Source organism: Polyodon spathula, chromosome 10 (genome assembly GCF_017654505.1).
Source record: "Polyodon spathula isolate WHYD16114869_AA chromosome 10, ASM1765450v1, whole genome shotgun sequence".
NCBI lineage: Eukaryota > Metazoa > Chordata > Actinopteri > Acipenseriformes > Polyodontidae > Polyodon > Polyodon spathula.
Window position 1 is genome coordinate 19,503,237 of NC_054543.1, and position 14,252 is coordinate 19,517,488.

Consider the following 14,252-nt stretch of genomic DNA (forward strand, 5'->3'; position numbering starts at 1 on the left):
CATTATATTAATTATAATAATAATAATAATAATAATAATAATAATAATAATAATAATAAAAAAATTTTCGTGGAGGACTTTTTTCTTTGAATTATCACAGATTCACATCAACTTTTATTATAAATGATTATTCATTGTTAATCGAGTTTTATTGTAATACAAGATACACAAAGACAGCAGTTATTGTGCAGTATTAAGAAACTGATCATACGGTACATGTATGCAAGCAATTAATATTAACAATTCTCAGGTAATTAATTCACTACCGCTTCAAAAAAAAAAAAAAAAAAAAAAAAAAAAAGAGCTTATAAAATGTTTTATAAAGCAATGTTTTATAAAATGTTTTATAAGCGAAAACCAGTCTGAGGAAATAGTAGGATACTGCTGTGTATTAAAAATGATCAGCTTGTCTCTTAGCCAGCATCATGTAATATATTTCTGATAATATAATGCAGTTAATAAAGAATACATGATCATTATAGCTCATTTTAGTGTGGTGTTGTTTCTGTCTGATTATGTATCAGAAAGTCTTTAATTATTTAAAATCTTAAAAAAGAGTTGGCATAGTTAACCCTAACCAGTACTTTAAGCACAGCACAGAAATCAGGAAAGAAGAAGCCTGTGAAAATGAAGTGGTGTCAGAGTGAAGGAGACAGTTCTTCACACAGAGAGTGCTGAGGGTATGGAATGGGTCATAAAGTCATGATGTTGAGGCTGTATCACTGGGGTCCTTTATGACACAACTTGACAAGTGAATCAACTACTAGGTGTTGGGTGGTAGTCCCTGATGTGATACAGCCACCTGCCATTTCTTTGTAGCAGATCATTTGTATCAGCTGGAAGTGTTGTCACATTAAGATTTACAAAGTAGCCTCTAACAGAAGCAGTTAATTATTTTTATTTAACAATATACTACAACAAAAACACTGGTTGCTGTAAGATACAAGCTGTTTTCCACCCCAGTGAAGACCTCTCTGACCTCGTGTGAGTTAGGTATCCTCTTGTATCATACAACACCCTACACGATACTCTATGCTGGTATTTTTCAGACTTTTCTGCAAGGGTCCACACCCAACCACCATGACTTCCTGGCACTATGTATAATTTTGTTAAAGCTGTCATACCTCTTTCCTGTCTGTGCCAACTAATAAACAGTGGTCTGATTTACCTTTCACCTGTTTACATTACAACCCATATCTACAGTCCTTCCAGTTCCTTTCTCATAAAACAATGTTATCTGTTCCTTTTCAGACCAAGATCAGCCATTTCAGCTAGTGAAACTAGCAGATATCGTTCAGAGCTCTTTAGGGAGAGGTGGAAGTCTACATTTCGTTCAAACGCATTGGAATGGTTTGCTTTTGAGGACCTGTCAGTGTACATTCTAACACACATGGTTTATAAGGATCAATGCAAAATAGCTGATAAGGTGTAAGGTAATTATTATTCATGGTTTTAGAAAACTTAAAATGATTTATAACGGGGGTGTGCAAATGAATTGATTTTTAGTTAACATAGTGTGTGTGTGTGTGTGTGTGTGTGTGCGTGCGCGTGCAATATCTCATCTTTAAATACACCAATTTCTGCTATTTTGTGCCATTGAAAATACTATCGTTTTTTTTTCTTTCTTTAAATACCTGCTCAGGAGACTTTAAGATGGGCCTTTTACTTAGGATATCCAAAGGATAGCTTAATTATTTGGAAAAAGGCAGCCACTATGATCAATCTAATTAAAAAAATATTCAGAAAATTGCACTAGCAGTGATTTTATAACATGTAGACAGTCCCAAAGGCAGAAGAAACGCTTGTAGAACCCTGTGATGTTTAGTACGGTGTGAAACATTCAGCAGAGGGGGTAGGAATGTTTTCCAATGGACAAGGGCAATGTCTGGATTGTACTTTTGTACTTGAGTGGTTTGTATGAATTTGGTCCCCCAATGTCTTGAGGTGAGGCCTGGTGCTGTTTAGTCTCCATTGTGGTGTGGTGCGCTTTGCCTGCCCACTGGAGGGAGATGCAGTTGCAGAGGTGGTGAAGGGGAGGAAGGGCAACTACAAACAAAAAGGAAAGAGGGCTTGACTAGAGGATTAAACAGCAAGCTATTGAAGAAAAGGTGTTTCTTTACTAACTATTCCATGAATGGTGTCCTGAAATGCGATGGGGAAGAATATTAGTGTTGCACAGTGCACTGTAGCCCATAGGTGAAGCAGCTTCCCTGGCTTGCAGTTTTTTCCAAACCAGTGTTTGCTTGAATCGTATTGATAATCTCTCTGCGCAATGGTCGGTTTAGATCAATGAAGATAGGCGCCTTCTTTATGTACAAAGATTCTGAAAATCAGAAACACAGTATACCTGCATGATGTGTGTCTCATGTACTGCATTTCTATCTACTATTAACCAGTGTTTAAATGCTTTTTGAATATTTTTCAATTTTGTTAATGTGTAAGATTTTGAAAAATATGTTTTACAAAATATCTCTTTTGGTTCTGACATCTTTTGAAAATAATTTTATTTTTGTTTATTTTAAATTTTGTTCAGCTTGCTCTTAAGATGTTGGTATTGCCTTGTCATATTGTGAACTTGTGTTGGAGCTACAGCATTCTGTGATGTCTCAAGTTCAAAGACACCAGTAGAGCACAAATAGTATATGTAGGGCTAAATCTAACAGTGACAGGAAATATTATTTTGCATCTTAGTTACCACTTCCTGTACAGATTAACATAGTTTATATCTATACAGATAATGCACAGAGATAATGCATGACCTTTTCTAAGTATATTATACATTTGATATATTTCATATTCATACATTTGCTATAAATAATATTTTTTAATGTTGCAGATTAATATTTCCTTTTGTTTATCTAATCCTCACTACTGTTCATATCTTTGTGTTTGATACATTATCATGTCATATATTGTACCTAATCTTAAAGCCTGTTTTGTTTAGGGTTAAGGTTCTTGAAGCTGACAATACAATTGTATAAATCCTATTCCGCAATGGGTAAAGGACATTAGAACAGATTTCTAAAACAGCGGAGATAAATGTTGACTCTTTCATAAACAGTTACCTTCCAGGCCTTGGCATTGCTAACATTCATTGAAGTTCAATTTGTAGCGTTTAAGAAAAATCAACAGGTATCAGATGTGCCTGTGGACAGGACAGATTTGGCCCATGGGCCACCAATTGAAAAACATTGCCTTACACACTAGGGGCAGCACTGAATAGTTGACTACTCGAATACAGAAGTCAACCTCAGAAGTAAGTCACTGACATTGCTTGTCAAGCAATTGGGAACTAATTGGGAAACTGTAGGTTCACAAATATAGCAGCAGAAATGATGAAATACATAAAAGTAGTGACTATTCGACCTGCAGCATTCAACTATTTTTACCTCAAGTATTTGACTCTTATCAAATTAACAGTGGTTCTACCCTTGCTACACACAGTGTTAACTTAAAATATAACTTCCCTGGTAAGGTGTTACTGTTTTGCCTGGTTCCCTGAAAGAGAAGACAACCACCAACAACATTACAGTGGCTTGCGAAAGTATTGACCCCCCCCCTTGGCATTTTTCCTATTTTGTTGCCTTACAACCTGGAATTAAAATGGATTTTTATTTGGATTTCATGTAATGGACATACACAAAATAGTCCAAATTGGTGAAGTGAAATGAAAAAAATAACTTGTTCCAATGTGACAGTCGCTTCTTTGAGAGGGGCTGTCCTAGGGTCCGTATACTGTGACAAAGAAAGAGCAGGTCAGTATGATGTAAGCTCTTGTCCTACTCATGACAACAATGCTCGCACCAAGCAGAGGAAGTTCAATCTCCTATCCTCCTCCAAAGCAAACGGAGGTGGATGGAGAGACTCCAATTCCACAGATTGATTCATGTGTAAGGATGTGATCACATTGGGGAGTATGCATTGGTTTGTACACAGTGACAGCCTGCTGCCATTGTCCCAAATACATATACAGGAGCTGTGCATCGACAGCGCCTGCAGCTCATTGACCCGCTTTGCGGAGGTGATAGCCAAGAGGAAGGCTGTCTTCATAGACAGATGCTTCAACTATATGGAGTGAATGGGCTCAAACGGGGCCTTTGTAAGAGCCAGATACTGCAACACAATCACCGTGTGGGCCACTGCTCCCTCTCGCGACTGAGCATAAACCAACCAGTCGTCGAGATACAGTAGTTGAGTACTCTGATCCCCTGCAATCGCAAGGGGGCAGCACGGAGAACACGTAAATGCTTCCCTGAAAGGCGAAGCTGAGATACTTCCTGTGCTCTGGACGAATGAGAATGTGAAAATACGCATCCCTTTAATTCCAGTCAGTCCGCCCAGCTGGACTGACTGAAGAATGTGACGATGAGTCAGCATTTGGAAGTCCTTTCCTTCAAGAACTCGTTGAGGAATCTTAGGTCTAAGATGGGTACTAGAAGAGGTGGAGTCTACAAGACAAATGACTTGCTTGCACAGCAAAGCATCCATCCTTTTGGAGTAGTGGCACCTGAAGAGGGTCCGACATGGGTGTGTGCGTGACTCCTCGGAAGGGGGGGGGGGGATGACTGCAGTGCATAATCATTGTGCATGGTAGCAGCTGTATTGCAACTGTTGTGTGGTGAAAGGATGGGTCTGAAGCCGCAAGCCTTCGGGGCCCTGCTGGGGCTGCAGAGGATCAGGCAGACACACCAAGGAGTTGTCTAGGGCAACGGCCCTGGAATTGCCTCTTGGGACACTGTTGCAGGGACACACCATTCCCTTGTGCTCTGTGGAAGGGCTCGGTTTCTCATCACAACTGTGGCCTGTAGGCGATGCATCAGGTCACCCAGCGGGGTCGTGGGCACTGGGACCTTCCTTGTGACAGTACGTGCCAGGGGGGCCTGCCAATGGCTCGACCTACCCCGCACCGGAGCACAGGGAGGGAGCAGCATTGCCCACTGCCAAGATGCTTCAATCTGCCGAAGGGAGCGCTGTAAAATCTCCTCCACAGTCGGCCTGAATGTATGTCTCAGCGTGTCCAGCAACTCCACCTTATCTGCTTCGGGCACCCTTGCTTGTGACAGCCATAGCACTTCATCTAGATACGCAGTGAGAATACCCGCCAGACGGGTCATCTGTGCCTCCACTGCATTAGCTGTGTCTGTATAACCCTACACTGAGGGTTCGGGCACATAGGGTCCTGTGAGAGAAATACAATGAATCTTGGTTGCAAATCTCCCTCCCGACCTGTGAGGGCACTAAGCAAGGACAGAGTTCTTTGTAATGGCTAGCATGACAGTTCTTTCCCCAAGACGGGTAGTCGGTTAGTCTGGAAACAGGTGAGACTCTGTGGCAAGAACGTATTGGCCTGGAAGGAAAACAATGGAGCAGCCACATATTGTAAAGACAGACGTGCGACAGCATATAAGGGTACGGAGAATCGTAATCTGTTCCTTCACATTGGTTTGTAGTGAGTAAGGACAGTAAACAGTATATTTAAACTGAAATTGTGAGTGTTGTGTTTTTGTTTGTTTGTAATTGTCTTGTACGTTATCAGACACTTACCGTTCCGTTCACCAGGGGACAGCACGAAACCAGACAACCCTGCACCTTTGTCACAAATATAAATTGTATCACGCACCACAAGCAATACTGCAAACACCCAGGACTGGTGATCGTGTTTGTATATTGTGGATGTACTAACTCTGTTTATTATTGGGACTGCAACCTGTTATTATTAAAGAGTGCACTACACATTGCTGTGTATTGCCTGGGATTATTGTTTGGTCGCCAGACCTGGAAATACAATAAAACATTTCTACACTGGATTATAATTATCTCTGCTTCTGATTCTGAGCACAGGGCGCCACCTGCAAGGGGCTCTGTGAGAGATGGAGGAGCAGGGATGGGTCTCCGAGGGCTGCTGATGACTCTGCCGTTGGAGACTGAATGTCTATCCCCATTGCGATGTACTGTAGGCTGAAAAGCTGTGCATAAGGCACTGCACACAGAGCAGGTGCTTGTCACCGAGTGGCATATTCACCTTACAAGATGTGCAGGTGTTGAACCATGGCTTCTATTACCAAGTACTCGTCATGGCTGCCAATACTGAGTGCGCCACGTACTATGCACACTAATTGTTATAAGCGCACCAAGCACCGTGCTCACTGAGTGGACCTAGCACCACGTACATCGAGTACCCAGCGCACCGAATGCACTAAACATTGTGCGCACCGAGAACCATGTGCACAGAGCCCCGAATGCACTAATCTCCGAGCACATCAGGTGCACCGAGCACCATGTGCACCGAATGCACAGAGACGCTATGCACCGAGCACCCTACACACCGAGTGCACTAAGCACCATGTGCACTGAATGCACTGTGCACCGAGAATCATGCGCATTGAGTGCACTAAGCACGAAGTGCACCGCTTACAGCGCGCACGAGCACCGTATGCACTAAGCACCTTGTGCAGCAAGTGCACCAGGCACCATGTGCACCGAGCACCGGGATAACATATGCACCGAGGCGCTATACGCACTTAGGGCATACGGCACAGTGTGCAACGGGTGCACCAAGCACCATGGGCTGAGCGTGCAATGGGGTACCGAAGCACCTAGGGACAGCTGAAGCAGCGGTTCCTGCCCTAACCACATGTAGTCACACATCTGGTCCACACATAGCCTATCGGCAGCACTAGTATATAGAGCCCAGAAAATACCTACCAATAAGCAGGCATATCCCACACGTATTGTTGCTGGTGGTAGTATTCGAATTGAAAGGAACTGCAAACAAATTATTTGGCCCCCAGGTGGCACTTTGGCTTAAATAATAAATCAAACTTGAATGTAAAGTTAGTGGCAATTATTCATACATGTGTGTGTGTGTGTGTGTGTAATTATGTATATATATATATATATATATATATATATATATATATATATACACACACACATACACATATACACACACATTATATTATATATATATATACACACATACATATAAAAGAAAAGGTTTTTAAATGTACACACAAAGTTTAAAAGATTAAAAAATGTTTAAAAAGAAAAAACACAGTGCAGTAAACTTGTTGTTCAAGAATTGTAATTATACAAAAATTCTGTGGATGATGTCATGAATTTCAAGCACTGGATTTTTTCATCAACAAATGTGAAAGAAATTCAACAAATAGATTTTAAATCAACCTATGAAACAGCATAACTTATCTAAAGAGGAACACATCGCACTGCGGAACATACAAAACCAGGATGACATTGTAATAAAGCCTGCTGACAAAGGAGGAGCAGTAGTTGTCTGGAGTAAAGACCTCTATAAAAGAAGCCCAACAACAACTTTCTGACACTAATTTCTACACCAAGAACTGCAAAGATCTCACTCACTGTTTACAGGCCACTGTCATTTCCACTATTAATGATGCTATCTCAAACAATTATCTTCACGTAATCTAATAGTGGAAAAACCCTGTTGCAGTCGTTTTTTACTTCCAAAAATCCACAAACCAAACAATCCAGGCCTCCCAATTGTATCAGCCTGTTATTGTCCAACAGAACTGATCTCCAAATTTCTTTAAACCCCTTGTTGAATCCCTGCCTTCCTATATTAAAGACTCTACACATTTTTTAAAACAACTGGATATTTTGGATATTCTTTTTACAATGGACATTAAAAGCCTGTATACTGTTACACCAGATAATGAAGGGTTAGTTGCAATAAAACACCTTAAGGAACGAATAGTGAAAGAACCCCCAACAGATATCCTTCTGAGACTGGCTGAACTTGTGCTCACACTGAATTGTTTTTTTTTTTGATGGTGATTTTTACATTAAGTAAGGGGTGTTAGCATGGGAAGTAAAATGGGACCATCATATGCTTGCCTTTTTGTGGGATTGGTTGAAAACTAATTTTTACAACAATACAATGGAAACACACTATATCTTAGGTACATTGACGACATCTTTGGACTCTCCATCAACTCCAGTGAGGATTTAAAACAGTTAATTCAGTCTGTAACAAACTATGTGCAGTATGACTCCTCACACCCGTGACTCGACTCCTTATTCACAACTGTTAAGACGCAGAAGTATTTGCAGCGACGATCAAGATTTCTTCACCAAAAGCGAGGAAATGTGTGTGTCTTTTGGAAATTGTGGCTTTCAGGACAAGAATCACTGAAGCTAAATCCTGCATTTCAAATATAAATAGAAAAAATGCTTGATATAATAACATTATACAACACACAGATGAAAGAATCCCTCTGGTCCTCACTTACCACCCAACCAACAGATAGATATAGACAATTGTGCAAAGAAACTTTACACTTTGTGTACATTTTTTAAAAATCTTTTCTTTCATATGCCTTCAATTTTGTACACTGCAGTATATATATATATATATATATATACTGGATATCACACACGTTCATTGCCCCTATAAGTGAGGATCGAGTACATGCAAATGGAAGGTTAAGTGCTTGCACGCACTTTTAATAAACACCAACAAATAAACAAAACAAAACCTAACTCAGTTTTGGAGCTCTGACTATACACTAACAGGTCCCTGACTAACACGCAGGATGGCTAAGCCGTTTACCTGTCACAAAACACTGAAAGGCTTACACACACACTTGTAATCAGGCTCTTCAAACTACAGCAACCCTGAGCACACTGGTTTTCTTTATATACCCTGCACCTGGCTCTAATTTACAATAAACACCAGGTGCAGGGGATAACTAATAAATTAAACAATAAAACAATTAACACAAATCTACATTCTCACATGTTTTTAGGCAGGCTATTAACCCCCTCCCTGCCAGATATATACTGTATTAGTCATTTAAGAGATATCAACTCGAATGATATAATTGATACAATTATATCAACATACCTGTATATATTTATATATATACTTTTTAATTTGTGGTATTTCTTGTTAAAAGAACAAATCACTTTTCGTGACCTCACATAATTATATTATATATTATATTATAATCAATAATAATAATAATAATAATAATAATAATAATATAATAGGCATTTATCATGGCTTTTACAATGCTTGGTTTATCATGCTTGTCTGGTTATTCCATATAGAACAAGTGTGTAACATACACCTCCTGCCATGGTTGTAATTCAGAATCAGAGCTATCAGTGTGATGAAAAAGTTCAACAGCATATCATGTTAAATGGTGATTCCCAAGTTAGTGTGAAACATGGGCAGATGTACAAGCACCTTCATATGTCCCCAGATTGTGTAACTTTCAAAACATTATGCTAAACAATGTGTGCAGCAAATGTCACCAGAAGTGGTTCTTAGAATACATGTAAAAATGTGCCATACAGAGGGACAAATAATTTTATCCCATGCAAGCGATGATAAGGGCTTGCTGTAGCCTTTAATGAAACATCAAATATGTTCCACTTTGGCCATGTCAGTTGTGGAGGCTTTGTGATTTAAGGACTACTTCCAAACTCCTACTAGTTGATCCCATACAAACGGGCTTATTGAGAATATGTGTTTAACTCACAGCGTCCTCATTGACCTCAGTGAATGTGCATTCCCAGTTTCATAGATCAAGCTAGATCAACAATATAAACATGTTTCAGGTAACTGTGTTAAAATGTGTTATTTATAAACAAGAAGACTGAGCAGCATTTCTGTTGGATGCTCTCTTTCTGGGTTTGACCAGCACAAGGTTTAACAGCACAAGGCCCAGTGCTATGCTTCAACATGTTCATGATCAAGGACTCTCACATGGCTTGGCATCGGGTTAAGCATGACCACTAATGATGTCAACCAGTTTAGGGGCATATGATGTCTCTTAAAGGGACAGGCTGTAGTAGAAACCACTCTTACAATAGGACTACATGTGCTTGTGTATGGGTTATATCTACACTGAAGCAGGATTGCTGGAAAAATCAACTATAAGTCTGCCAGTCTTATCTGGTCAAATTGAAGAGAATATTAAAGAACTACTTAATGCACTCTGAATTTGGATACTATATACAAAACAACACCTAGCTCTTGTCAGGGCATGAACTAAACACATTTCCCTGGTGCCTATCTACGGCTGGGATGGCTACACCTTTTGCCCAAAAATAGAAAATAAAGTCAAGCACAATAACATAACAACAGGGGTTACACACAGTAACAGGTGAGAGATATTCCCACAGTTGATTCTGCACAGATAGAGGATGTTTCCTTATCTCGACTGTAATTCTCTTTTTTTTGTTTAAACCTCAAGTTTCAGCAATGCAACCATCCACATACGCTTCTACTTTCTCCTTCGCTCTCTTTTCATCCGAACCTTAACCATTTACAGCTTGTCATATGATTAACATAACAGAGTTGCATATGGAATTCTTTATACTCCAGCAACTCAACGCAGAGTGACCTCTGGTGGCTAAACCGCCTTTTATATCCACCCAGGGAATAAGGCTCTTTTTAATCTCCGACTGACATACTTATTTTCAATCACTTTGCCACTATATACATATATATATATATATATATATATATATATATATATATATATATATATATATATATATATATATATATGTGTGTGTGTGTGTGTGTGTGTGTGTGTGTGTATATATATACATACACGTTATTGTTCATGTGTAAAATTGGTAAATCTATAGATTAACTGGTAAATGTGTAAATTTACCAGCTCAACGGTCAATGTATCAAATAACTGAGGAGATGGTAGCAAACTATCTATTTTACTTTTTTTTACTTACATCCACGATCACTGTCTGGCAGCAGGGGGGAGGGGGGGTGTTTAGGTTGGCCAGGGTGTCCTCAGCTCACCACGCACCAGCAACCCCTGTAGTCTGGCCGGGTGCCTGCGGGCTTGCTTGTAAACTGCCCAGAGCTGCGTTGTCCTCCAACACTGTAGCTCTGAGGTGGCTGCACGGTGAGTCTGCAGTGTGAACAAAATGGTCGGCTGACGGCACACGCTTTAGAGGACAGCCTAAAGAAAATAATTGGATATGCCAAATTGGGAGAAAATAATAAAATAATTGCCGATTACTAAATTAAAAAAAAAAGAGGCAAGTACTGTTTATTATTCACTGCTGTTACTAATTTTATTATTAGAAATTAGAAATGTTATCTTTAAATAAAAAGAATATTAATTGAAGCATTAATGTAACCAAGAAAAATATTGTGATGATGCAGTATGAAGCATCTTTAACTATTTTGTGCTGTGAAATAAATAAAAGAAATATTATTACTATAATATGTTTTATTTACATGCTGCTTACGAGGTTGTCCTACTCTTCCTCTCTTGTCTCTTCTGTTTGTCTGTTCTCTTTATCTCTCCCCTTGTACAGTACATAAGACTCGGCGGCAGGTTGTTGGGTCAAAGGAAAAATGATATTCTCCTTGGTTTTAGAACATTACAGCTTCAACAGAGCGAATACTGTAGGCTAAACAAAGGACGCGCTAACACTCACACCATTAACCTTTTTAGTAAAGGCGTCTCTTTTCCTTCTTTTTTCTTACAACCCAGAAAGCAACACCCAACAATAATTACTGACAAAACCCACTAGTGGGCAGTATTTAACCAACAATAGTTATTAAAACAATAGTTTTCCACTCTACATCCCTGGCCCCACATAGACCCCCAAGCCCTGGCGAGCTGCCTTTTCTGCTTCTGCATCTGCTTCCTCTGGCTCCAGAACAGCAGAGTCCCTGCTGCACATCGCCGGAGCCCAAGCTGGCCTGGGCATGTTCCCTCCCATCGGGGACACGGTTAAGTTCCACCTTCAGCAGAGGGGATAAAGACCCTACCTGCCCGTCTAACCCTTGCAGGACTACTGACACCATGCTAACAAAGGCATATGCTTCAACGGCATTGTCAGTAAGGGTGGAAAACACCATGTCCACTTTGGTGCTCTACCAGTCGTAGCTAACGGCGAGACTGCAGGAGCGGGCAATGGAGACAGATGGTGGGGAACTTCAGACAGTGATGGAAGTGATCACTGACCTGATGGGGGAGTTAGATCAGGCATCAAGGGGTCTAGTGGCGCTGGTGGCCACTCGCCAACATCTTTGGCTGACCCAAGCCAAGGTCATAGAGACGGAGAAGGTGGCATTGTTGGATGCCCCTATAACACTGGGGCAGATGTTCAGAGCGACCATCGATGTGAGCTTTGAGAGGTCCCACAAAGCCTCGGAGGTTGCTTCTAAATTCTCGTGTCTTCCTGCCTATCGCCAGTGCCCTAGGTTGCCTTCCCAGCCTGCTGGGGCAACTGGGCCTGAACGCCGCCCTCCACCCCAGACCAAACAAGCAGGGAGAGAAAGAGTCTGTGGCAAGGGACCACCGCCGGCCAGGGGTAACCGGTTCTCTGGCTGGAGATCCTCCCAAGCCCCCTCCCGGCTACCACCAACCCCCTCACAACCGGACTGACCACTGGACACGACTCATGGCAAGGCTGCACACAGGACTCCTGGGTCTTATCGACTATGAGACACAGTTATGCTCTGCAATTCCGCTTAGGCCTGCCACCCTTCAAGGGTGTGCTATTTACCACCATCGAACCTGCATGCGTGATTCTCCTTCAACAGGAGATCGCCAATCTTCAACAGAAGAACACTATGTGCTTGGTAAACCCAAGTGATGCCCTCAGCGGTTTCTACTCCATGTACTTCCTTTTGGCCAAGAGGGACGGCAGTTTCCGACCTATTCTGGACCTCAGGGTCCTCAACATGTTCCTCAAACAAAGAAAGTTTAACATGGGCGGGCGACTGGTTCACATCGATCGACCTGCAAGACACCTACTTCCATGTTCCGGCAGGCAATGCGTACAAATTCTGTGTGCTGCTGTTTGGCCTCTCGCTAGTGCCCCGCACATTTTTCAAGTGCATGGATGCAGAACTGTCTCCACTCATGTTGCAGGGTATTTGGATCTTGAACTACCTGGAGATTGACTAGTTTGTGCATGTTCCAAAGCATACGCTGAGGTAGACACAAGACAGGTCATAGATCATGTGACGAAGTTAAGGCTCTCCATACATCAACACAAGAGCAACTTTGTACCGTTTCAGTCCACAGTGTTCCTGGAGAGCAATCTGAAATGTGAGCATGCATGCTTGAAGACAGGATTCAGTCGTTGGAAGTCACACTCTCCTAATTCAGAGAGGATGCTCTTCTACAGGTCAGAATATTTCAAAGGTTGTTGGTGCTGATTGCAGCCGCCTCGAGAATCCTTTCCCTATGGCTGCTGAGAATGCACCTGCTTCAAGCCTGGGTAAATACACTCAAGTTGTACCCGGTCTGCGATCGATACCGGCTGGTGCGAGTGTTCAGACAATGCCGGAAGACATTGGAGTGGTGGCTCCACTCCGGCAATCTGCACCTCGGATCTCCCCTCGGATGCCCTCACAGAAGGGAAGTGGTCACTACAGACACCTCCAGGCGGGGCTGTGGAGCAGTCTGGAATGGGAGGGGAATAAGAGGTCAGTGGAAGGGACATTGGCAGCAAGCGCATATACAGTGGCTCTCAAAAGTATTTTGCACAGCTACCCCGGTGTTTTTTAAACCCGCTGTGCGTAAGACTCTGCCTGTGCTACTTCGGTACCATGGTGCGCACGGTGCCCGTTGTTGCTGTACCCGTATAGGCTAGTGCGCCGGTCAGCACTGTACTCGGTGCAGGTGGTACTCGATGTGCTCAGTGCGTGCGGTGCCTGGTGCTGGACGGTACTCGGTGCATATCTGCACGCAGTATTCGTGGCAAGCGGTAACACAGTGCTCGGTGCACGTGGTGCTCAGTACAAACAGTGCATGCGGTGCATATTGTACAGTGCTGCACGGTATACGCGGTGTTCTGTGCACGCAGTGCCCGGTGTTTAGAGCGTACAGTGGTTTTCAACCCGGCGCTATGATGGGCAGGGCTAGCTTCCATGCCTGCGAGGTCTGTGGGACCAATAACCCACAGGAGGACAGGCACAGCATGTGCGCACGGTGCCTAGGCCCCGATCATACCGCCTCAGCCCTGAAAGGCGCCTGCGACATCAGCGCGGCTTTTCAGCCATGTGTGCTCGCGAGCCGCCTGGAGAGAGTCGCACGGGGTCGTTCTTTGTCCCCTGCAGAGGGCCCCTCCCACTCACGCCTCCCGACACCATCACAGAGCCCCTCTGGGGAGATCCCGCAGCCGCTCCTTGTCGCCTCCGGCTAGACGGGTGAAAAAATCTCGGCAGGCGCGAGATATCATGGACATGAAAAGCCCAGATCGGTCAGATCATGGAG